This window comes from Rhinolophus hipposideros (assembly GCF_964194185.1).
Source record: "Rhinolophus hipposideros genome assembly, chromosome: 4".
NCBI lineage: Eukaryota > Metazoa > Chordata > Mammalia > Chiroptera > Rhinolophidae > Rhinolophus > Rhinolophus hipposideros.
The window spans coordinates 56,036,217-56,062,528 of NC_138050.1; the positions used below are offsets into that span (position 1 = coordinate 56,036,217).

General features: G+C 36.2%; 1 protein-coding gene across 1 annotated transcript in view; it reads left to right on the top strand.

Moving 5' to 3' along the window:
• Nucleotides 1–26,312, top strand: part of NALF1 (NALCN channel auxiliary factor 1) — a 541,718-nt gene that overhangs the window by 499,935 nt on the left and 15,471 nt on the right. The gene's annotated exons all lie outside the window — the stretch shown is intronic.

Below are 26,312 nucleotides of genomic sequence, written 5' to 3' on the forward strand. Positions count from 1 at the left end.
ACTCCCCTATGTATGGCTCCTATGTATGGCTATGTATGGCTCCTTTTTGGCCTCACCATATCTTGTATTCTTGGGTGGGGAGCGGGAGCTGAGACCCCGCATGGCACCCTGCATGACAAAAGTATTTTAAAATTCTTGTTACTATTGCCAAGGCTCATATTTTGAATTCTTTTTTTTTTTTTTTTTTACTTTTGTTAATAACAGAAAATAGATTTTAGCTAATTTCAATTATGTAAATGTTACGGGCGGTTGGTTCTTCTTGCAAAGAATCAAAGCTGATTAATATGTAAGCAGGGTTTATTAGTGATACCTTCTCAGGGAAGAGAATGGGCCTAGCCAGGGTGGAAGAGAGGGGGAGAGGGGGGGAGGAGACAGGGGGAGAGAAAGGGCAGGATTGCTCTGAGGGCCAGAGAGAATTTGAGGACTGAAGGGTGGGGAGGGGGGAGAGGGAGGGAGGGAGAGAGATGGCATGGGCAAGGGAGCTGACTGGAAAAAGAGTGAGAGAGCTCTTGTGCTGAGGACTTACAGTTTGCTGGGTGGGGTGAGGAAGTTACATATTGATCTGGTGGAAAAAGTGGTACATGTTCTTCCACAGGAGGGCATGACCTAAAACGGGTGGAGGTCTGTTGACTCATATCCTTCTCTTGCTCCAGACCACCTCTTGTCAACTGTTGTAAAAACAGATACATGGCTGGCAGAAGTTAATCAAAGCTAGTTATGAGCTTTTTCTGTAGGCACTGTGGACCCCCTCCTACTCCCCTCCTCCATTTCGAACTCTTATCTGACATAAATACACTTTTCCTCTGTGATAATATCTATTATTATTTTTTTTGCAGACATATACCAGAATTACATGCAATTCTAATTACATTTAATTGTAATTCTAACATGTGAAAAATTTATGTCATCCATACTCCTCAATCCTGGCTGCACAGTGATATTAACTAAGGAGCTTCAAAAATAAAATAAAAGCAATGTCCTAGATAATCCCTACAATATCTGTTGTAATTGTTCTTATTAGGAGACAAAGCATTATTCTGTATTAAAACTCCACCAAGTGATGCTAATGAGCGTCCTGGGTGAGAACCAGTGATTTATAAGGGAAGGAATGCCCCTGAAAAACAGGTGTGTGTTTATAAAGTGATTCATTCATCTGCATTTAGTGAGTCCATACAAAAATCAAACATTATGATTAACATATGTAATTCCAAAAGCACAACTTTAATAAAACAAAAACTTTTAGGAAAAAACTGTAAGACAACATGATTTGTTAATATATTTTTTAAAGGGTCGATGCTAAAAGGAAGGGAGGAAGGATAGAAGGAAGGAAGGGAGAGAGGAAGGGAGGGAAAGAAGGAAATGATTAGAATACAAAATAAAAGTCTCACTCATCTATGGCATAATACAAATGATAGTGTTGGCCATGTCCCTATATCTATATTCAAAACTGATATAGGGTGCCTCTTCTGAATCTAAAAGTAAAATCAAAGCATTTATACATGAAAAGCTATTTAAGAACTCTGACTACCCTTTAGGATGCATCTTAAGTATCTGACCTCATTTTATACAGAACTATCTAACCTACAGTCACACACTGAATATCTTTTGGCTCCTCAAAGTTGGTATTTTCATTAGAATAAGAGCATTAATTGTAATTGGTTCAATTCACTAGCATTTTCCTGTGCAATTTTATTTGTCTGAATTTTAGAGTCCATTTGGTATGTGATTTTTAAAAATAATATTTTGTGTGTGTGTTCCTCTTGATCCATTCCTCAATGAGAAAATAAGATTCTCAATTAACTTCATTTAATCTAGAGTTCCTTGCCATAAATCATCACAATATCTGATTATAAACCTGTGACCTGTGACTGATTATAAAATTATCTCCTTATCGTATCTTTGTCATTAAAATCCCAAAAGATAAATTTTGCTTTGATAGTACTCTGAGTAGTTTTCTGGCATTTTTGTACAAATATTAAATACATTTCACATTAAATACAGTAGAAATCTTTGAATAGGTTGAAGACTAAGGAGAAAGATGCAAATTTTGGAATCAGGAAATTTTCGGAGATTTTTTTTGACATGTATCAACTCCCAACATGTTATTGTTGTTTTAAAAATACATGTTTTGCTTTGAAAATATATATTTATATGTTCATGTAAACAAGGCACATTTCTGTGTTTTATACTTGTCATCTTAAATCAGCCTTCCAGAAACATTTTTTTAAATGTTTGTAGTTATTGTAATGTCTTTATTCATATTTATCAGTGTAAACATCATTCACTTAGAAATTGCCTATTTCTGCACCCCATATTGTGAGGATAAAAAACTGTACATTAATCTGTACACTCAAAGTTCTTATATTATCAAAATGTTCTAGTAAACTCATACTTTTCTCATACTTTTCCATTAGAATTTTCTGCAAGGATAGAAATGTTCTGTATCTATGCTGTCCCATATGAACACGTGCGGCTATCGAGAACTTGAAATGTGGCTATGCAACTGAAAAACTGGATTTTTAAATTTCATTTAATTTTAATTAATTTAAATTTAAAAAACTATATGTGGCCAGTGGCTACCATATTGGACAGAGGATCCAAGAAAAAAATAATTGGAAAAGTTAGACATATTTTATTAACTTAAGATTTACTGTTAGCTTTTCCTTAGGCTACAGGGAATTTTGAAAGTTTGATTAGCCACATTTTTGCACGTATTTAAGTTTGTGAATAGATTACTTTCAGTGGTTTTCTACATGTGAATAGATTACTTTCAGTGGTTTTCTACAATACCTAAGAGTAAGCCATAATCATTGGGTAACTAAACTAGCAAGATCTCAGCAGAAATGATAGGTTGTAGCCTGAGTGCTAAGTGTTTTTTTTTTTTTTCTTCCCCCCACAGAGAGCACCTGGGTATTGTACAGTAAAAGCTTTTGTATAAAATTTCATTCCAGATTTCACTGAATACTTGGGTCTTTTTTCCCTTTAATCTATGCCCTTTTGTCTCCATTCCCATTCCCTTGTGAAGAGCCCACATTCTGCTGTCTTTCTGTCCTCTTTTTATCTTTACCTTCCTAAATAGTTTTCTTCACCCATTCATTGTTCCTTACAGCAAAATGATGGCAATATTACTAACGTTAATATACTTGCTAGGGTACCTTTTCATCTGAGGTGAAAGCTTAAAGCTCTCCTGTCAATGTGAATGTTCCCCAAGATGCCTGATAATTGTCAGTGATCTTTTCTATTCCTTTCCACCTCTTCTCTAAGCTATTGTGATGTGCTAAATTGGAACAAAATGCCCAGGTGTGACCTCTTCAGCCATTGGATAATGACACAGTGATATATATTCAGCACATTTCTATTACGGAAGTCAGGCAGGGTGAGCCAATGGAGGATTTTTGTCGTTGATACTTGTTTCTGCCTCAGTGAATTGAAAACCCAACAATCATTTCTTAATATTCATGTTTTCCCTTCTTCTAGTCTAATCTCCTCTCATTATCATTACCTTTTGTTTCCTACATCAATTTTGTCAAATTCCCTTTCAATCAAAGTAACAGATATTCCTATGTCTCCCTTGAGCCCTAGAGAGCTCTTTCAAGTATATGTAATTCAACTGTGTTTTAAACTTGTGATCTTAGTGTATAATATTGTTTTCTTTCCTACAATCTGAAGCAGCTCTTTCAATTATTTCCCACTAAACATATTTTCATAAACGATTCTTAAAAGTTGCTTTTATATCAGAATTTATTTAAAAATAAGCAAATTTTATTGTCTTTTTTTTAATTTGCTTTGACTGCTTATGCAAATGAAATTCATTTTGGGGTATATAATGAAAAACATTGATTATCCTTGTCTGTTAAGATATTGCAAGTAAATAGATTTTGTGTTTTACCATCTTGCAAGGAATTTTAATTCAGTGGATAATACTAGATAAAATTTGAAAATAAATGGAATAATCATTCTGATTCTCAAAATTTGCCCCTCTCGGTATTAAAGAAGAATAAGAAATCACATTTTGGAGTGACGTATATAATATTTGCTATTTCGTATCTCAACCAATAGATTATTGGTAGAATTAATCTAGATTTACTGTATCATTTCCAGTTGTTTCCTTTTCCTCCTTCATGTTAATCCAAAGAGATAAAAAAGTCAAAACTAATTAAAAACTAATTTGGGTGAGAAGAACTTATTCCCTGTCTAGGGAATGTTCAGTTGCAACTCTGAGTAAATTTTTAGATAATAAATAAATCCATACAAATAAGTCTTATAATGGAAATACTAGAATTCTTAAATGGAAGTACTTTCATAAACGTGTGCAACTATTGCCATAGAAATGTACGTTTTAATCCAGAAAGTTACCATTTAATTAGTTGTTTATTATACTTTTGGGAAATGTCACTGGAAGATGAAACTTCCTTCTTTCTTCTTTTGTATATCCAAGTGTAAGCATGATATTTGGTAATTTATCATAAAGAATAATCTCCAAAGTAGCATTTTCTTCCAGAAAAAATATAGACCATAATTTTCTTATGTTTAAATACTCTTGTTTGGTCTTCATATTTTCAGTGGCAAAAGACTCTGGCAAAACCATTCTGAACAGAGAAATTTTTTTCGATCAGATATTATAATTTTCAGTAGATACTTATGAGGAATCAAAATATATAAATGCAGTTGAGCAGTCTTTTTGAAAGTCATGCATTTTACGCCATGAGAATTCTATGTGACTTTTCACCCTGACCTGACCTGAAAAACAAAACAAGTTTTTACAAAATCAATTTGATATTTGAAACAGAATGCAAAAAAGATGAAAGAATAAAAAAATATCTTGCATTCCCTAACAGGAGTTCAATCTTTTGTGTTTGATACTCAAGCAAGATTCTAACTCTGCCTGCTTTGTTCTCTAAAGAAAGTTGTTAAATATAATAAAATCACAACTTAACGTATAATGTAAAAAATAGTTCTAAGATATGGGCTGGAGAGAGCTGGGTCTTCAACGGTCACAAAAATGATTTTTGTCTGTGTTGTAAGGAATATTTACACCTGCAAGTGAAATATTTCATACCACTTGAACAATGTCTTCAAGTGAATTTTTTAAAAACACACAGATGAAGATTGTACGAAATGCTCTGGGTTTCAGAGAAGCAGAATGTTGCTCTTTGTGCAGAATGAGATAGGCACATGGAGGGCATGAGAGAAGGATACTCTAGTTATCAGCAGAGCTGAGGGGAGGAGATGCTGGTTTAGGAAGAAGGGGGTAAATTCTGTTTCATATGTTCTGAGTTCAGTTTTGAGGTGATACTTGTTCATCCGAGAGGAAATGTCTATGCTCCATTCTGTGGATGTGGAGCTAGGCCCACAAGAAAAGTAATATTAGGCATAGAGATAGGATTTGAGAGTCATCCACATTAAAGCAATAAATCTCTGAAAGAGGAGAGAAAGTGACTTTGGGTGGAATGTCCAAAAAAAGACTGTCCTTATTTTAAATTTTTTGAGAGAAAATTATTTTGGAGAAATATGTTGAAAATATGATTACTTCCTGCACAGTTGATAGGCAAACAATATTTTTTTTTTAATTTGATGTGATTTCAGTCTTTTACGGCAAACATTTCTAGCTAAAAAAGATACAAAGGAGAAAATCAGCAAAAAGACTATATAAGGCATCAATGCATAAAATCGTTAAAATGATCTTAAGATTTATTTTACACTAAGGATAAATTATAAGACAAAACTATTAATAAAATGTATGACTTAAAAATCAGAGTTATTTCTTGGTGAGATGTAACTCTGAGCAATTTATGTTAGTTACAGGAGGTTTGAATGCCCATGATAATTATGATCCACGGCCCCAGAATTTATTGTGTATGACTTTTAAAAAACTTAATGAAATAAAACTTGAATCTGTATTTCACTCTATACTAGAAATATAATGAAAAGTAAATTTTAAAATTTCAACAAATTCTTGACTTCCTACTGATCAACATAAAAACCAGGTTTTTCTTTACATAAGAAACTTTGTAAAAAAAAAAAAATAGCTGTTTTTCATTCCACAGATGCTTGTTAGTACGTTTCCAATTTTAGAAATAGTCTTTTAATGTCACAAAGCCATAATGAAGAGCAAAATTATCCCATGCTGTCATCTACAACATATCTCTTTGATTCTTGTACCGCAAAATTAAATAGCTATCTCTATCTATTATAATACCTGCTTTATAAATTAAAGTTAGTGTTAAATTGCAAAGTGGTCATATTTTTGCTCACTCAGCTAATACGTTATATAGTGCAAATGACTCTTGGTGTGGCCATTGGCTCTTAGTTCTCTTAGTTAAATAAATAATAGGAAGGCATACTTATCTGTTTGGTATCTGCTGATTATCACTTAGAATTAGAATGTTAACTTCAGCAGCTACTGAAGATAAACAAAATTGGTAGGCAAAGACTGAATATGTCTTTCCTTTGACTTTTTAACAATAGCTTACAGTTGGAAATAGTTTTATAATTTATTAACTTGTGTCCCATGTACTATCCACACACTTTCAGTATTCTAATCACAGCACTATGAGGTAGGCATGAAGATATTACTTTTCTTCATGAAGACTTTGGGTATAGAAATGGGGCTCTCTCAGTCTAAAGGAAGGGAGGCATGAGAGAGATAAGCTCAAAAGATGTGTAAGAAGCTGATCATGGAAGTTCCCCAAACCATTTGACCATTGACCCGAAGAGTCCCCATCAGAGGAATCAAACAAATCAGTCTTCTTAAGACTAAAATTCATATTCAGCTTTTCTTGTCTTTCAGAGGAAAAATGAATCTACTCTCATAAGATGCTAGGTCACTATGATAAAGCTCATATAAGCATTTAAATAAAGAAATAGTGGCACACGTACACAACTCTTGAAAGGGACAGTACATACTATATTGATGGTGTGCTTCTTTGACCACCAGAAATTACAATAAACATCTTTCCTCCAAGAAAATCACCACAGCAATTAATATATATTTTATGAACATCATAGCATTGTTCTGGCTCAGGTTTTTGCAGTGTCATCGCAGAGTCAATATGAACAGTGGAATAATGTATTGCAGGATTTGAAGTGACTTTCTGTTGAGGGAAAATTATAGCAAATTTTGACACAAAATGATGGCACAGATTGTTGCAAAGTCCTTTATATGTCTTTTAATTGATGAGGTCAATAAAAAAGGCAACTTTCTTATAGACCACAAGCCTAACCTGATTTTTGTGACTTCAGAAGCTTTTGCATTGTTTTATCCAATATTTTTCCGCAGTGATTGGATTACGGAGGGAGAGGAGGGGACAAATGGGAATGACCCTTCAACCACATAGCGTTTCTTTAGCAAAATTGAATGCCTCACAGAACCCATAGCATAGGAATCAAATGGGAATATCACATCTCTTTCCCTCACTCCCCGCTGCCTCCTCGAGCCACAACGGAGAGTATCTTTCAGTTTACTGATGCCTGAATCTCAGCCCTGCTAATACATAAATACAGTGTTGTTCACCTAATACTATAGGTAAAAGAAATTAAAATACAGCTTTAAAATAAATAACAGAGATTGGAAGGGGAGGTAACATTAAATATCAGAAGGCCTTTTTCTATCTCTTTACGGATTTAGGTACACAGCTCATTTATTTGTCCATTCATTTCTTTAAAAATAGTTAGTTTCTACCACATTCCAAACATTATGTTCCATACTGGGCAACAAATGAACACTGATACGGTCTTAGATTTGTGCCTAAGTCTGATAGGCTCAGGATTTGGGTGGGGACACAAGGTCATCAAGTACATGGAGACATAAGCTACACACATTGTGATAAATGCCAAAGAGGAAACCAGTCGGGGCAGGAAAGAACGGAAATGAGGATTGGGGCCAAGCTGAAATCAGTCAACAGTGGGAGCTTACTCTGAGGAGATGGCATTTACTGAAATCTGAAGAAAAAGAAGGAAGTGGTGGGGGACAGGGCAGTGGCATTCCAGCATAGAAAATGTATAAGATACAGAAATTGCTTGACCTGTTTGAAGATATAAAACAACCACAAAGTGGCAGACTTGATGGAGAGACACCTAAGAGTATAGCAGAGAGCTAGGCAGTGGTCAGATCATGCAAGGTCTTACAGGTGAGACAACAGGTGTAATTCCCAGTGCATGAGAGGGCAGCAAAGGCTTGGAAGCAGGGAATGCAGAAATTTGGGTCATACTCCCAACCCACTGTGATAAGATTGTATGGGGCGCAGAATATAGTTTGGTGGCTGAGAGGGAGAGTGGCTTGTCTAAGGAGGGAAGGCACAACTTGGAAATGTTGTAGATATTCTTTGGAAGTATGGTTGATGACAGGTAAGATTGTTAGTGTTTTTGCCAATCGAACAAAAGTTGAAAGATAGTTAAGAGATCATTTGTCCAATAAATTCAATTTATTTAGGAGAAGACCCAGGGAGTTCATATAATCAACTTAGACCTCACATTTAAATAGAGACAGAATTTATAAAACCATTATAAAAATCTTTTTACCGTGGTCTTGTTTCCATAATGTCATACTGCAAAATGGATCTTTAAATAGAGAGACATAAATAATATGCACATGGCTATAACTTTAAATTATTTATGAATTCTGTGTTAATTAATGTTGCTCAATTAATTAAAGTAAACATAAGTTAATTCCAAACATATCATTCACAACTTGTTGAAATATTATGAAAGAAATTTACCACTGGCAAAAAACAACATGCTATTTTATTCTGTAAAATAACTAAAAGAAAACTCGCTGGACCAAATGTGCCTAGCTGTTCTTCCACACTTCCCTTTCATTCTTTCTTGCTGTCAGAGCCTGACAGCTCCTGCCAGGCGCTCACCTGGAGCCAGGCATAGAAGAGGAAGATGGAAGGACCTTCACAGCAAGGGTGCCCTTGCAGGACCGTTTCCATCACCACCACAGGGAGGACAGCAGGCTGTTTGCAGGAGTGTGTGGAGAAAGGAGAGGAGAAGGAAGGTCAATTCCATGCTAAGAGCCAGAAGGTCTTTGAACAAAGATCATTCATTGGTCATACATGACCCTCTTTGAAGATATAGTTACATACTTTTCTGAGCTGGGAATATAAGCTAGGAAACGGACTCTAAAGGCCAATTAGAACCAATTTAAAAAGTAGGGGTGAGTGACTAAATGTTCTGTTCATCCAGGGTTTAAGAAGTTGGAGGTTTTTCAATAGCAAGAGCAGTGCTAATTGGAAAATAAGATTTCCCAAGATCTTGCAGAGTCCGCAGGCCCTCCGACATGTAACAGTCAAGCTCCTTTTTTGATACGCTTTCCTGCTTCTGTCAGGGCCTTGAGAAGAGTTACATGTGGTAAGTCGTCTGGGAAATGGGAGGGAAATGCTTTCTGTCAACTCTTTGCTAATCACTGTTCAACAGCATTTCACATTTATGGTTTTCATATTACCAATTTCAATAAAATCTGTCACATAGATATTCCCATTTTGCAGGCAAAGAAAATCAGTGTTAGAATACTTAGATGACTTACAGGATCATGCATACAGTAACAGAGCATGGATTTGTGCAAGCTTTCCAAATAACAATAAAACGGACGCCTATTGTATGCCAGATACTTTTAAGGACTCTTCTTGCATTAATCATTAAATCCTCACAACAAGCAATGAGCTGAGTATCACCAATAGCCCATTTTACACGTGAAAAGAAACTGAAGCATGGGGCGTGGGAGGAGAGGCTCTGTTACATGCTGATGGATACGGAGTTAATAAGTGGCTAAGCCAGGAGCTGAAGAGAATTCATGTGCTAATCAAGTAGGCTTCTCTATATTTATTAAAATTGCAGGTAATTATTTCGAACCAGTATCAAGTATTCTAACTTCCTTTATTATTTTATTCTAATTTGTTGAAGATGTAACTGGGTGGTGATCAGTCAGGATACCAATGGCACTTTTCAGTTCAGCTGATCTTCACATCTGACATGAAAAAAAATGTTGAGAATTAACACAGTTTATGATAACAATGCTTTTGGCTCTGCTGATGGCATATTTCAATCAACTATAGAATATCCCCTGCAGGGGCTCTTACATTTTGAAGGCTTTTGGTGATTGCAGCACCACGGACTCAAGCACGTGTGATTTGGACCCACGTACTACACACACAGTGAGGGCAATGGTGGCTACTGCTATATTTTCTTCTTTTTTTCCTTTTTGTCTTACCTTGAAAACCCAATGATGCGACAGTCCAAGTGACATATGATATAGTGCTGAAAGATGAGACTCCCAGGTTGGAGTTACTGGGGAAGAGCAGAGATCAAGTACAACTAGCAATGTCGCTAAATAAGGCAACTAGACCAAAGCTGGAAGGATGTCTAATGGTTGAGGTGCACAAAAGGCGAAAGGAAAGTATGGAGCTGCACAACACGTGCAATTAGAACATGGAATGTAAGAAGCGTGAACCATGGTAAACTGGAGATTGTAAAGTTAGAAGGGGAACTTCTAAATATTGTAGTGCTTGGTGTTAGCGAACTAAAATGGACTGGAATGTGACATTTCCAGTCAGGCCACTCCAAAATGTTCTAGTCTGAAAATAACGAACTCAGAAGAAACAGAGTGGCTTTAATACTGAGGCAAGATGTAACACAGGCAATTAGGGGCTACGATGCAAGGTCGGTCTGAATAATATCAGTCAGATTTCTAGGAAAACCTATTAACACAGCCATCATTCAAGTCTAGGCTCCATCTACAGAGGCTGAAGATGAAATAGAAAGCTTTCACGCAAGCTTTCAAGAAGAAGTTTATGACATAACAAAATAAGACATGCTGATAATTATGGGTGCTTGGAACACAAAAGGAGGAAATAAAGCAGAATCAAATGTTCTTGGAAAATTTAGAGTAGGGATTAGAAATGAAGCAGGAAATAAGCTCCTGGATTCCTGAGAAGCCACCAACTTGTCCAACATATGCTTCAAACTGAACAGATGAGTGTATACATGGATATCACCAGATGCCCAATATAGAAATCAAATAAACTATGTAATTGGAAGCAGGAGATGGAGAAGCTGTATTCCCTCCACCAAAACAAGACCAGGAGCAGACTGTGGTACTGACCACAAACTGTTAATATCAAACATCAGAGTAAAGCTAAAGAAGAGAACTAAAAGAATCATAGTGCCCAAAATTAATGCGAATAACATTCCTGATGGATTTAAAGTCCCCATAAAAACAGATTTGCACTGTTAAATCTAAGTGAGTGATCAAGAATTAGAAGAACTGTGGACTGAAACTAGAAATATGTAACACATCATAGGAACTCAAGACATAATTGTAGCATGAACGTAATTTCCACCTACCACAGGCATTATTTTTATTTTTCTGTAGAAACCATTTGTATTGGTTCAATAGGGCTCTCATAACAAAAGACCACAGACTGGGTGGCTTAAACAATAGAAACTTATTTTCTCACAATTCTAGAGACTATAAGTCTAAGATTAAGATGTCAGCCAGCTTAGTTTCTTCTGAGGGCTCTCTCCTGATTTATAGTTGGCCATCTTCAGCCTGTGTCTTCACATGGTCTTCCCTCTGTCCTTATGTGGGGTCTAATTTTCTCATCTTGTAAGGACACCAGTCATAACAGATTAGGGCTCACCCTATTGACCCCGTTTTAACGTAATCACCTCTTTAAAGGCTTTATCTCCAAACACAGTCACATTCTGAGGTGCCGGGGGTTGGGGCTTTAACATGTGAATTTGGGAGATACACAGTTCAACCCATAATACCATTGTAACATAACCCCTCATTTTGACCTATGTCTTCTAAGTCATATTTTCTAAGTTATATCATGACTAAGTTATAATAACTTCTAAGTTATATTTTCTAGTAACAGAAATAAACTTTAATACCAGATTTACCTTAATGGAGCTCTCAAATTCAGAAACTTAAAAATCTCCTGACTCCTTTAACTTTCATGATGCCTCCCTCGTGGTTGTCTTCTCATGACCATTCTCCATCAGGTGTTTTTCTTCCTGCTTCATAAGCACTTGTTTTCCAAAGGCCTGTGCTACTGTTCTTCTTTTCCTTCATGCCTACTGGGAAAATGCATATATTTGTGTGTGTTGATGGCTCCTGGATTTATATCATAAACCCCAATCTCTCTCCTAAGCTCTAGACCAGTGGTCCAAGTGCCCATTAGCTCTTTTCACCCAATATGACCTACCAACCTCATCTACTTCCTTCCAAAATTGTTTTAATATTCTCTTACAATAATGGCACTAAGGTATCTGAGCTAGAAATGTAATACTTGTGATGGGTTGACTTATGCTTCCCCAAAACATATGGTGATGTCCTTAGTACTTGTGAATGTGACCTTATTTGGAAATAGAGTCTTTGAACATAAAATCAAGTTAGGATGAAGCCATTAGGGTGGGCTGTAATCCAATATGACCAGTTTTCTTATGAGAACAGGCCAGTGTCATGTGAGAACACAGCGATGCAGGGAGAACATCATGAGTGATGGACTGCCAGCAACACCAGAAGCTAGGAGAGGGGCAGGAACAGTCTTCCCTGGAGCCTTGAAGCGAGCATGCCTCTGCCAGCACCTTGGCTTTGGACTTCAGTCTCCATAAGTGTGCAAGATTAATATCCTACTGTTTTAAGCCACCCAGTTTATGAAACTTTGTTACAACAACTCCAGGAAACTGATGCAATACTCCATCTAGAATTCCTTTCTTTTACTTTTGTTTTCCACATTTAATTAATAACTTTTGCCCTACATCGGTCCTGTGTTTTGTTCTGTAAATTCTCAAACCATCTCCCTCTTTCCATTTTTATGCCATTATCCTGGTTCAGGCCTTCATTATTTCCCTTTCTGAATAGTGCATGTTATTTCTATAATCTTTTCCTGTTTCAATCCATCCTCCACACAGCTGTTAAAATAATCGAACGAAAACATTTCTGCATAAGGCTCCACCTTTCTTACAATCCTGTATTATTCTGTGCTATCTTTAAATACGTGATAAAGTCCAAGACTTTTGGAATGATTTGTAAGTCCTGTTTCCATGACTGATTGTTGGTTTTCATGGAACCCACTGCCTGCCCTGCAATTTACAAGAACAGCAAATTGCTTGATATTCTGCCTACACAAAAACACATCGTTCCATGACTTTTATTGTTGCTCTTGTACCATCTGTCCGGAAATCCCTTTCCTTCTTGATTCCTTGGGCTAATACCTACTCATCATCCCAGAGTTAGCTCAGGAGCCATCATCTCCACAAAGACACTTTGAATTTACCTACACCTGGCCACATGTGCTCCTACGGCTCTTTATATTGAAATAGCTGTTGTCCTGGTTTTATTCCCCAGTGGATTGAGGCAGAAGCCATCCTCAACCACCAGAGTGACTGCTGAGTGGGCAGTGCTCAATGAAACTGTGCTTACCTGCACTGCTTCCTTACTTGCAAATATGCCAGCCATCCATTTTAGGAAAAAAAGCCCCGGCACCCATGTCCTTCTCATATTTCACACAGAATTGACTTAACGGACACTATTCTGCGTGCCCCTCATCTACTTCTGAGAGGAAGATGAGGTTTGAAGAGTTAAGTGACTTCTCTAAGTCCACGTAGTTGATAAACTGGGATTTCAAATCTTATGTGTATCGTACTGCACCATACTGGCTCTATGTTTTATGATTTTTGACCCTTGCAACAAATTCTACCCACTGAACAGTCAGGGTCCTTCTTGATCAGTTCCATCCTGGGAAAGGATCCTTGCTTTACATTGTTACCTACAACTTTTATAAGCCTCTGGATTAAAGATAATAAATTTAGTCATTATATTTATATGTCTCTTCTGGGAGATTTTACATACACACTCATGTTGCGTGTGTATAAGTATGTGTGTTGATGGCTCCCAGATTTGTATCTTAAATTACAGTCTCGCTTCTGAGCTCTAGACCAGTGTGTCCAACCATCCATTAGCTCTTTTCACCCAGGTAACATACATATATATATATATATTATATATATATATATATATATATATGATTTGGAGGATATAATTGAGATTATTACAACAAAGTTAGGACACTGAGTATTTCTAAATATTTTTATGTTTTTCTTCATACTTAGAATGTTAATGTTCTACATACTTATATTCTAAATGTCTGTTTCAGAACTCACTATCCACAGGCTAACTTTCTCCATACTCATTGCCAGCGTTTTTATTAAATAAATATTTAATCTACTTAATTAAATATTTCTGTCATTTAAAATTAAATGGCTAATCTAAATTATTTTTAATGGATAAATTCTATATTTTGTGTGTGTTTATCATAATATCTCATGAAATAGTCAAGGACAGAAAAATAAATGAGAGAAAAATATATTATGTGTAATGTATACCATGGTATAAGGTATACCAGGAGTATAATTATATTGGTCAAATATAATTAAACTGCTAAATGGAGAGATGAAATATAGGATTTATGTTCTACTAATTTAATGTGTAGCATTGAGAACACACCATTTTATATCTGTGTTCCAGGTTTTAAAATGAAAGGTATTATGAGTTCTGGGAGCTCTCCTAACCTGGGAGTTTACGGCTTTGCTATCTCTGAGCTGTGCCAGGGAAAACAACCATGCTTTTCTTCTACTTTATCTTGACAAGAGGCTTGCACATTATCAGAAGAGTCTGACCTCTGGCTAAATGCAGCTATCCTGGAACATTTTAAACTACTCCTCTATAAAGAAAATGGAGGCTCCCCACTTTGTAAAGCTGAGAAATTCTGATACTTTCTTGGACCTTTATTTCCATCCCATACCCCTACTCGGTGTCTGTTTGCAGACAGCCTATCTGAGACCAAAGAGAATGCTGTGACCTGGTACAAACTCCAGCACAGAGATCACCCAACAATAGCAGGCCATGATGACTTCAGTTTTTGCCACTTTTCTTGCCATCTTGAGCAGATGGCATCGGGGTAGATGTCAGAGGAGAAGGAGGCAGTGGACCTGGGGACCTGCTGCAAATGGGTCCCAAGCTCTACTAGGAGATAGAAAGCAATCAAATTCATATATGAGACATGTTCTTTTCTTCTGCTATATTGTCTCTATAAAATGGCATCAATTGTCATGATAGTGTTTACAAGTGAAGAGAACTCCTTCACATGTCTCCTAAACATGGAAGAAAATAATATTAACTAATGCCTTGCATGTAGCAAACCCACACAAAGTGTTAATTGCACTGAGTAGAATAATATCAATTTCTACTACTCATGATTTTATATAATTCTGTCATAATTCTTTGAAAAACATTTGATTTAACATGTTCTGCAAAATGCTGTTTCTTTGAATCATACTTTGCATTAGATGCAGTGTTTTGTTTTAAATGATGTTTTCACAAACTTGGAATATTTTTGTTACTCTGTATGTAGCACAAAATTTTAATAGGGCAGAATTATTAGTAAATATCTAATAATTAACTACCTAGTCTCACAGGTTATTTGAATAATAAGAAGGCAATGCACTTTGTTAATGAATATCGCTTGTTTTATTGGTTTCGGGTAAGATTTCTAATAAGTTATAAAATGATTAATGGTCTCATAGTACATTAGTCAATTAAAGTAGTTGAAAACAGAATTATACAGACAAAAATGTGAAACTAAAAGGTGGATGTTATGGAAGATGTTCAGATTTCCACATTCAGAGGAAGGCTAAGTGGGGATTAATTAGATATGAGCATCATTAAGATGGAGAAAGTGGAGCGGAAGTGGGGCATAGGAGCTGCACTGTGGCTTGTAGCATTCAAGAAAGCCGAGCATTAGGATTATCACGTCAAGTCTGTCTGAAGTCTAAGGAAGGGATTCTGGGTGTCAATCAGTCAAGCTGCAATTACCCCAAATAGAGATGTCATAGACCAGTTCTTAAGAATAACCATGTTGGAAGGCATTTAAAATTTTAAAAGCAAGGGAAAGGAGTAGAAGAGCTTCATGTCTTTTTTTTCCCCCCTGAGCTTATGCCTGGATACAGTAGTAGGGACTCGAGGGAAAGTCACTTGCAATTGCTCTCAGCAAGGCCAAATAGCCCTCCATGAAAGAAAACAGATGATCTTGGAGGAGCCTGTTCTGCTGCTTTTCCACATGACCCAATATGCTGCCCAGCACAGGCTGGCTAACGGAACTTCTCAGCCCTGCCAGGCTGGCTATCCAGCCTGTCTTGGATGTTTATACAATTGGCATCCTCATTAAAGCAGAGAACAGAAAATCCTGCCACCTGAAGGACGTTACCCCATGTGAAAGGGTAATCAAGTCACCCTGGGTCCAGACTCTGCTGTGCAAGTGGCAGTGCCATGTGCTGGAAGATGCAGGCACAGGCACCAGATTTCCCTCCAGAGAGGGCACTAACCAAAGCTCCGCGGAAATTCTCCTTTCCATTAGATTTTAACCACATGCAAATTTACTTTATTTTAAAACGTAAGGAGGAAAGATAGAGAGCATTTGGAAAAGCATGTCAATTTATCATTCTTTAAAAATGGAATGTACAAAAATCTCCATTTAATTGTGCTGCATCCATTTAAAATATAACATTGGCCCTAATTTCTAATTCTTCATTTGAGACTCTGAATACTGGAACCCATACTTGGTTCATACCACTGGAAAATAAAGACTTTTCAGCAGTATACGTCTTTATTTCTATTGCAGTCCTATTTATTATATAATTTGTATAGTGATGCAATAATCCAAATAACAATGTAATAAAAGGAATGCAATAATAGAATAAGCTCATGTGGTACAATATAATAATATATCACCTATAGCTCTTATTCTTTGTCATTTTACAAATAGACTAGTTACGAAGGCATATTTCTGTCTGGCTCTGCTACATGTTACATAAGCAGATCTTAGGCAGGAACATTTTACAGATATTCATAATCATTTTATCTTTGGTCATTTATTTTGAAAATAAATAACTTTTAAAAGTGATTTGTTAGTTTTCCTATGCATATTTTTATGAATTATACTCTAATTATGATTATTTTATTCATTATTGCATTTTGAAATACCTATACAGTCAATTTTCCCTTGACATTAAAAAAGTATGCATTTTTGATAACATAATTTTTAGATAAAGACTTTCAAGAAAAAAAGATGCAGAAGGAAAGACTCCTTCATTGGGTAGATGTTTTGATGCAAAAGTGTTTCTAAAATGAAGACTATGATTCTATAATTACATTTCAATAATAAAATATATTTTTAAACATAAGGGGACACAATTTTTGCTCACTTTATTATTTGATATATTGGGAATAAAAAGCACTTTGTGTGTTATTTTAAGCTTTCCCTCTTCTCCCCTCTTTTCTCTCTCTTTATGTGGCCTTGTGTGGTAAATGTAGTTGTTCAGGCACTAAATTCAATTTAGCTAGTATTGATTGTTGTTCAGCTCTTCCTGCCTAAGATCTGCTTATGTAACATGTAGCAGAGCCAGACAGAAATATGTCTTTGTAACTCTGGAAGCAAACCACTTCTGGGTGTTTTTGTCCATTTTTTATGCCCCCAAATTTTGACTGCAGTTGTCTGTTGGGGATGTTTTCCACTCCGATATCTATTTCACTACCCTGACAGGTCCTTTAATTCAAGATTTTATGAAGGTTAAATGCATTGAGAATTAGTGGGCTCATTCACTATGGAATGTGAATGTTGTACCTTCTTCTAAATGAATACTTGTTTTCAGATATAGCAAACTGCAAATGCTTCTTGTTTTAACATGTCCTCTTTGCTCACTAGAAAAAGATGATACCACTAGCTATAGATGGCTATGAAACCCTCTTGCGTGGTCTTTTAGTTGTGTGCTGTCTTTGTCATTGTGTCTCACCTTCACTGTACCCGTATTTCTATGTTTCTTCCTAGTCTATGCAATCTTCCTGATGGAGGTTTCAAAATAAATACAACATGAAGAGGAATCTGTCTACATTTACACTTGTTCAAAATTGAGAGTTAAAGCAGATCCCTTTTCAACTTAATAATTTCAGTTGTTTTAATGCTAGTTCTTGATGGCATAGAACTAAAAAGTTGCCCCTTGAACTTAAAATACTCTCCAAAAGGGAAGGAATATACCAGAGTAGAGAAGAATGTGGGTTCTGAAGCTAGTCTGTTTCGATTCAAAGTCTTGCTTGGACACCAATTACCTGTGTGGTTTTAGGCAAGTTACTTAACTCCTCTGAGTCTCAATTTCTTCATTTAAGGATGGGGATACAATAGCACCTATGGCATGGAATTATTTGGAAGATAATATGAATTACAGCATATAAAACATCTAGAACAATAACTAAAAAGAGTTAAGTGCTCAAAAAAATGTAGGCTATTTTTATTGCTTGTGTCATTAGTTTTCCAGGAGCTATGCACGGTTTTTTTGCATGGGACTTTAGCTCTCTGTCTCCTTGTGTACTCTGCACCCAGTCTAAGCAAGTGCCTTCGTCATCAGCCTATATCCCTGACAAAATGAGAAACAGTATTAAAACAATCCAGTTTCCTAAATTTTAAGTACACATCTAACAATGTTAGCTTATCATGTTGGCAGATATTGTGGCAGGTAAAAGAGCCCTTTGTGGCCCTTTTCCCAGGATTGGATAAGACAGTTCATGATTAGGAGATGATGCATTCAATTGATTTCTAGGTTTGTTACTTATGCTAGGTAAAATAACATAGCATCTTAGAGATAGAAAGTATCTGTAACATTGCATCATTGCTCCCTGTTCTCCATATTTGAGATCTCTAGTACACTCTATAATGTCAAAGATGAGATCTAGATATCAAGATGACTATACTCTGGGGCAGTCATTTCCTGATCAGGTAGCGTTACTGATTAGCTCCATTGTTCCCCTTATTTTGAGCTCTCCATTTGTTTATCCTCTAATGTAGATGCCAGGCACCATGGTAAGAATAATAGGGCATGCCCTTACCCACCTAATTACTTTGGCTTTATTTCCAAGTGCTTACGTAAATGGTGACTGCAAAGGAGGAAATGGCCATGATTTGTAATACTGACGTACATATCTCTCCATTCTTCCCAGACCTTATTTGTAAATGTTTAAATTTAGATCATAGTGCTTGGTGAAGCTTGCTTACTATAAGTGCCCTAACTTTTATAGTTGTTCTGACACACTTCCTTACACTCAGCCATTTTGAACTCTATTGTTAGGAGATAAAAATAGATTAAAATTGCTTAAAAATGTTTGACTACTTTCACATGAGATGAAACATCAAAACTTTGCTGCTGCCAGGGATGCTGTCTGCAGACATCAGTTAGGCAGGAAATTTAAAAGGTTTTGAAGGATATCTATTAGTTTCAGTTCTCTTTCCCTTTTACCTTGATGCTATCTTATATGGTTCTGGGTAGCTCTTTTAAATGCACGAATCAGTTTGGGTACTCAAAATCTCTCTCTCTCTCTCTCTCTCACACACACACACACACACTCACACACACACACACACACAAAATATAATAATAATAATAATAATAATAATAATAATAATAATGGCTCTCTCTTTATGGAAAAGAACTTTTTGCACAGCTCAAAACATTTTTTTATAGTCAGAAGATCTTACAGAAGAGCTACCAGTAAGACCAAAATGTACTTAGTTGGTTCACAGAAATGCTAAGAAGCCAAGAGGTGAAAAATACAGAGCACCAATTTCTTATGTGGAATTCCTCCACATAAAAGCAATTTTTTTTCTAGTCTGACATTAACGCAACTTCAAATACGCACAGTTATTCAGACCATAGGATAAAAAAAAGTAATGTGCTAATTGTATAAACCATTAAGAGAGTCACAACCTAGAAGGCCTCACTCTCCAATAAATTATACCTATGTAATATTTAAAATCATTAATATTGTAGAAAACATTTGACATAACACAGACAAAACTGTAAAAATAACTGAGGAAATGTGAAGGTTTTTATTTAAAAATTTTTGCGTCATGGGGACAGTCGTAACTCTCATATTCATTCTCCTAATCCCCTCTTTACCCTACCCTGGGCAAATATCTTTTATAAAAACGATTTTGCCAATTTTCCATTTCAAAATACATGCTATTTAGCTTTCATCTGCTAAATTGCAAACCCGTGAGCCTAGAACCACACACATCTATCACTGTTTTTTCAGTACCTAAAGTACCCTCTTGGTTCATCTGTTGCCTAGCCTGGCTGACTGTTTTTCTCTTTTATTTCTTTTTATCTAGCTTTCTGTAGCCCCTTTCCATTTTTCCTCATCATGTTGTCTTTGTATTCTTCACAATACCTACCAGGCAAGCAATAAATATTTATTATTTTGAAGTTTGTAATTTTCCTACTTGATTATACTCTTCCTTACATATTGAAAGGCAGAGAGAGAGAGAGAGAAAGAGGTGCATGAACGTATGGAGTAAATGCAATAATAGCAATATATTCTCACAAAAAAAGACCTAAAGGCTTTTTCACCCCAAAGGCAACCAAAGATAAAGTTGCTGACATTCGGTTCTTCGAGTACAAATGTGTAGATACAGATATGCTTTTGATATTCAAGGGCATATGGAGATGAAGGAGAAAAAAAATGTCTTCCTAAATTTTGTGAGTGTATTTTTTCTTCTTGTATAAAATCTAGATTTTCTAGTTTATTAGATTGAACCATATGAAATTGCCATTTGTGTAGATCAGAATGGTTGAATGTCGGGGATTTCTTATGGCTCAACCTAGTAGAATTAACATTCTCATGAAATAATCATTTTAATTCAAAAGTGTTTCTATCCGTAAACATAGAAGACTGCATCTCCACAAGATAACTGCAGGCACTTAGCAGCAACTAACACGTTATTTCACCATAACTCTTAATTACCTTCCTTCTCAAGGGCAAAATCATATGAGGGAGGACTTCTCTATAATGTGTTGAATCTTCCATCACAGAATGGAACAGTTGTCTCTTTGTTTGTTTTTCCTTTTTCTTGCTTCTTGCTTATACGAAAGCTTAGTCTGGAATCTGAGGCAAGAAAAATAGTTTTGCTGAGGCAGCAATGGGAAGATGAGTGAACCTGAAAAACCCCTACCTGGCAAATGAGCTTTCTTGAGCCCAGGGAGACTTTAATTAATGTTAATGGAGAAACCTCCTTCAAAACCCGATTAAGCACTTAAATGTGTTCTTAATAATCTCTGCTCCCGGAGTCAAGGTGTAGAAAGGGGAATTGATTTAACACCAGGAATAAAAATATAAATGTTCATGGGTCCGGTGTGCCGCTTTTTCTGTGGAAGTTTTGTTTTCTCTTGGTAAACAAGCTTTCCTCCAGATTTCTCACATGCTTGGAGTCTGCTGTGGACTCCTTGCCCTGCTCTCTTGAACTATGCTATAAAAAGGTTAGCAGCTGAGACAGAGGCATCCCTTGATGCATAAGAACGGTTATATAAATCACTTTTAAAATACAAACAGATTTTGAGTCCCTAATTATGCTGCAGGTGTTGCACGTCCCCCAGCATGAGAAATGATCCTGACACTCTCTTTATTATCACAGGGCTGACTTAATGAAAGCGCCCTGTCCTCAGAAAGATGCCTTCCTCCAGCAGCATGTAGTCCCATCGTCATGATTGGTATTGATTTTAGATTAGCATGTATTTCCCATGACCTATGTCCTTATTAAAAAAATTCTAAGTGAAATCCAAAGTGAATAGGTTCACCGAAGTTTACTATTACTTCAAAATAGTTGAGTATGTGGGTTTAAAATATGGTTTATATTTTATCTGAGTGATCTTCAGTTCAAATAGCATTAACCTGGGAGCTAAAGGCAAACCAATATTAGAAAATACTATAAAACATACACATGACATAGCTTCAATGATGCTGGTCGGCCCAAACCATAGCAGGTAGTTTTTCAGAAGAGAACCTTTATAATTAATTGAAATGGAGGATTTTTCAGGCAGACAAGCAGAAGCATCATCAACCAAGAGTCTCCAAAACCCTTCAACTTGTATATTGTTCTCTGTGTTAAATGTTGTTCAAAAGAATGATACACACAATTCAAAAGGGCTGGACTCTTTTTAGCATACAAGTATACTTGAGATAAATAAGACAACAGAGCATACTGAATTGTTTATGTCATAATTTCCCCCTGCCCCAAGTAGAGGTATACATTTAATTTCTAAGTCTTTTTCCTGTGGTGCTGGGATTACCTTTACTTGCCTGCTTTCTCTTATTTCCCTGCTTTCCTAACACTGAATTCTTCCTACCCTTACATGTCTTTGAGGCACAGGATCTTCTAAGATCATAAAAGAAATGTTTGATGACCTGGTTTCACTGAATTAGACTGTCATTATGGCAATAAGGGGACTGTTTCAGTAAAATGATAGAAGCTATGTTTATAATTCCATACAACCTCGTTATTTTTTGTTACATATTTCTCAAACAGGCTATACAGTAGCCCCCCCTTATCCAGGGGGCATATGTTCCAAGACCCCCAGTGGATGCCTACAATAACAGATAATACCAAACACTACATATACTATGTTTTTCCTATACATTCATACCTATGATAAAGTTTAATTTATAAATAACACGCAGTAAGAGATTAATAACAATTAATAATAATGAAACAGAACAATTATGATAAAGTACTGTAGTAAAAGTTACATCAATGTGGCATTATTAAGTAAAATCAGGGTTCCCTGAACACGAGCGCTGTAATATTGTGACAGTCAATCTGATAACTGAGATGGCTACTAAGTGACAGATGAACAGGGAGCAGGTACAGTGTGGATACACTGGACAAAGGGATATTCACATCCAGGGTAGGATGGAAGGTTGGTATAAGATTGAAATTTATGGATTGTTCATTTCTGATATTGTCCATTTACTTTTTTCGGACCTTGGTTGATCACGGGTAACTGAAACCAAGGAAAGTGAAACAGAAGATAAGGGGGAAGCACTAGAATAGATTATAGCTGCCATTACCATTCTTTGAGATTAACCTTCTTTGATATCACTGTTTATCTAAATTAACCAAAATATACATATTGATTGATACTGGTACCACTCCTTTTACCAATGTATCTGACATATGCTCTTCGCATAATAAGTGCTTAGTAAATGTTGGTAGAATGAGTAAGTTAAAACAGGCAATTGATTAGTTCTATCAGTATGTGTTACACACAAAGAGCTCACATTTTGAAATAAGGGTTATTGCCAACACATACCATTAGCAAAGTCCTATATTTTACTATATATTTTACTTATATATTTTACCTATATTTTACTTTTCCTCACATATATACGAGGTCTAACAATTAAGTTCCTGAACTTGTTGCAACCATATTGCTAACCTTTTTTGATATCAGAGGGATTAATTATTATGAATTTGTACCTACTGGACAAACAGTTAACCAAGTTTACTATTTGGAAGTATTGAAAAGGCTGCGTGAAAAAGTTAGACGACCTGAACTTTTTGTCAACAATTGATGGCTCTTGCATCATGACAATGCACCAGCTCACAAGGAGTTTTGTGAGCTGTCTGTGAGGGAGTTTTGAGCCAGTAAACAAATTACTGTATTAGAACACTCTCCCTATTCACGTGATCTGGCCCCCTATGACTTCTTTGTTTACCTGAAGATAAAGGAAATATTGGAAAGAAGACATTTTGATGACATTCAGGACATCAAGGGTAATATGAGGACAGCTCTGATGGCCATTCTAGAAAAAGAGTTCCAAGATTGCTTTGAAGAGTAGACTACTGTGTTTCCCCGAAAATAAGACATAGTTGGACCATCAGCTCTAATGCATCTTTTGGAGGAAAAATTAATATAAGACTCGGTCTTATGTTAGACCAAGTCTTATGTTAATTTTTGCTCCAAAAGAGCTGATGGTCTGGCTAGGTCTTATTTTTGGGGAAACACAGTAGGTGCTGGCATTGGTGCATAGCTTCCCAAGGGGAGTACTTCGAAGGTGAATGTAGTGATATTCAGCAATGAGGTATGTAGCACTTTTTCTAGCATGAGTTCACAAACTTAATTGTCTGACCTCGTATATGATCATTTTATCCTTCCTAAAATCCAAGAGGTTGGTATTATCAACTAAAGCACAAATAAATAAGCTAAGTGCAAATAAATGCCCTTCTTCATCACATAACCTGTAATAAACAGCTTCCCAGGTATCTTTCTCACTCGAAGGACTCTTAATCTGTCAATTTTTTTTCCATTTCATTGTCAGCTTCATCATGTAAAACTGGCATGTATCAAGGGGATTTGACTGTTTTAACCACACTTACTTTCTTGTTTATTAAGACATGAACATCACCAGTACTATGCAATCTTGAATTACGTAATGGAGAAGATGTTTCAGAAAAGCAGTTTGCTAGAATTTTAACTTGAAGTAATTACCAAGACTATTTGATGAGACAGTTTGAATTCATTCTTAATCACTGTTTGGATGTTTAAAAGCCCCCTACACACATGGTGTTTACCAAACGTTTCCCTTAGAAGGAATTTTACACACCTTGTGTCTTAAGCAGCTTGCAATAATCAAACCGATTCAACAACTCTCCGTAGATCAAGGCACCGTACTAGACATGGAAGGGGCTCTAGAAGTATCAACATGTGCTCCTAACAAAGTCTAGTGGGTGAAAAACTGCCTCAACACTACCATTTTCTTTTCTTTTTTATCTATGCCAGAACTTTATATGCAGTTAAGAGTTCATGATTTTATTTTATTATTATTTTTTTAATTAAATTTATTGGGGTGAAATGTATTGGGGTGACAATGGTGAGTAAAATTACATAGGTTTCAAGTGTACAATTCTGTAATACATCATCTATATATCACATTGAACACTACCATTTATAAAGGAGAAATTAACGCAACCAAAAAGCAGATATCGCGTGATTCCCACCCAGTCAGAATTTCAGGATTTAGAGGCATCTGTAATTCTCAACTGAGGGTAACTAATTTTTCTACAAAAAAAATCTTGGGGAAAAATTTTACACTCAAGTGAAAGTCTGTGTAGAAGTATACAATATTTATGTTTTGTAACATGGAGTATATGTAGAAAGGAATTGGAGCTTTGAGGATCTTACGTTTTGTTACTTACTCACTTTATTCCACAGTGAACAAGAGCCCTTTTGAATGGCCTCTTCCATGTGTACTATGTGAAAGAAGTAGGTTATTGGGTAATTTTTCACTGTAAAAGAAGCAATTTTCATCTAAATGTTTACACATTCCAATGATATGCAATGAACTTTTTTTTTTTACCCTTGTAATAGAAAACGTAAAAGGCATTTTCTGGCTGAAACTGATTTTATTTATTTTTTTTTTGATTTGTTTCTTTTTTAATTTTGAATTCTTTTAATTTTTTATTTTTTTTTATTTTTACATCCCTCACACCGTGAACCCCCCTCCCCCCATCCACCACCACCCCGACCTCACACCGAGCCATCACATTATACACATAAAATTATAGTTGGCATTCATTAATGTCCAGCCTCTGGTGTACAATGCCATGACCAGGCATCCACAGCATCCCTGAGGTGGTCTCCCAAACAGGACACATGTCCATCGGATACCCAACAAAATCCCCAAACACTATTGAATAAGTTCCCCAAAGTAATTCTCAAAAAACCCGGAGGCCATCCTGTGGTCACCAGCCGCCCCCCAATCCCTTCACCCTTCCCCCATCCCCAACCTCCTCCCCCCCGCCCATCTAACAACTCTCGGTTTTTTGTGTCCCCAAAACTGTCTCTGATTAGTTCATACACATATTCTTTTCTTTAGATTCCGCATATAAGTGAGATCATATGGTGCTTGTCTTTCTCTTTCTGACTTATTTCACTTAACATAATGTTCTCTAGATCCATCCATGTTGTTGCAAATGATAAGATTTCTTTTTTCTTTATGGCTGCGTAATACTCCATTGTATAAATGTACCACAGCTTCTTAATCCAGTCATCTACCGATGGGCATTTCTGTTGTTTCCATATCTTGGCTATTGTGTAAAGTGCTGCAATAAACATAGGAGTGCATACAGATTTTTGAATTGGAGTTTTGGATTTCTCCGGGTAGATGCCTAGGAGTGGAATTACTGGATCATAGGGTAGTTCCATTTTCAGATTCCTGAGATACCTCCATACTGTTTTCCATAGTGGCTGCACTAATCTGCAATCCCACCAACAGTGCACTAGCGTTCCCTTTTCTCCACATCCCCGCCAGCATTTGTTGTTTGTTGATTTATTGATGATAGCCATTTTGACTGGGGTGAGGTGGTATCTCATTGTGGTTTTTATTTGCATTTCTCTGATGGTTAGTGAGGTTGAGCATTTCTTCATAT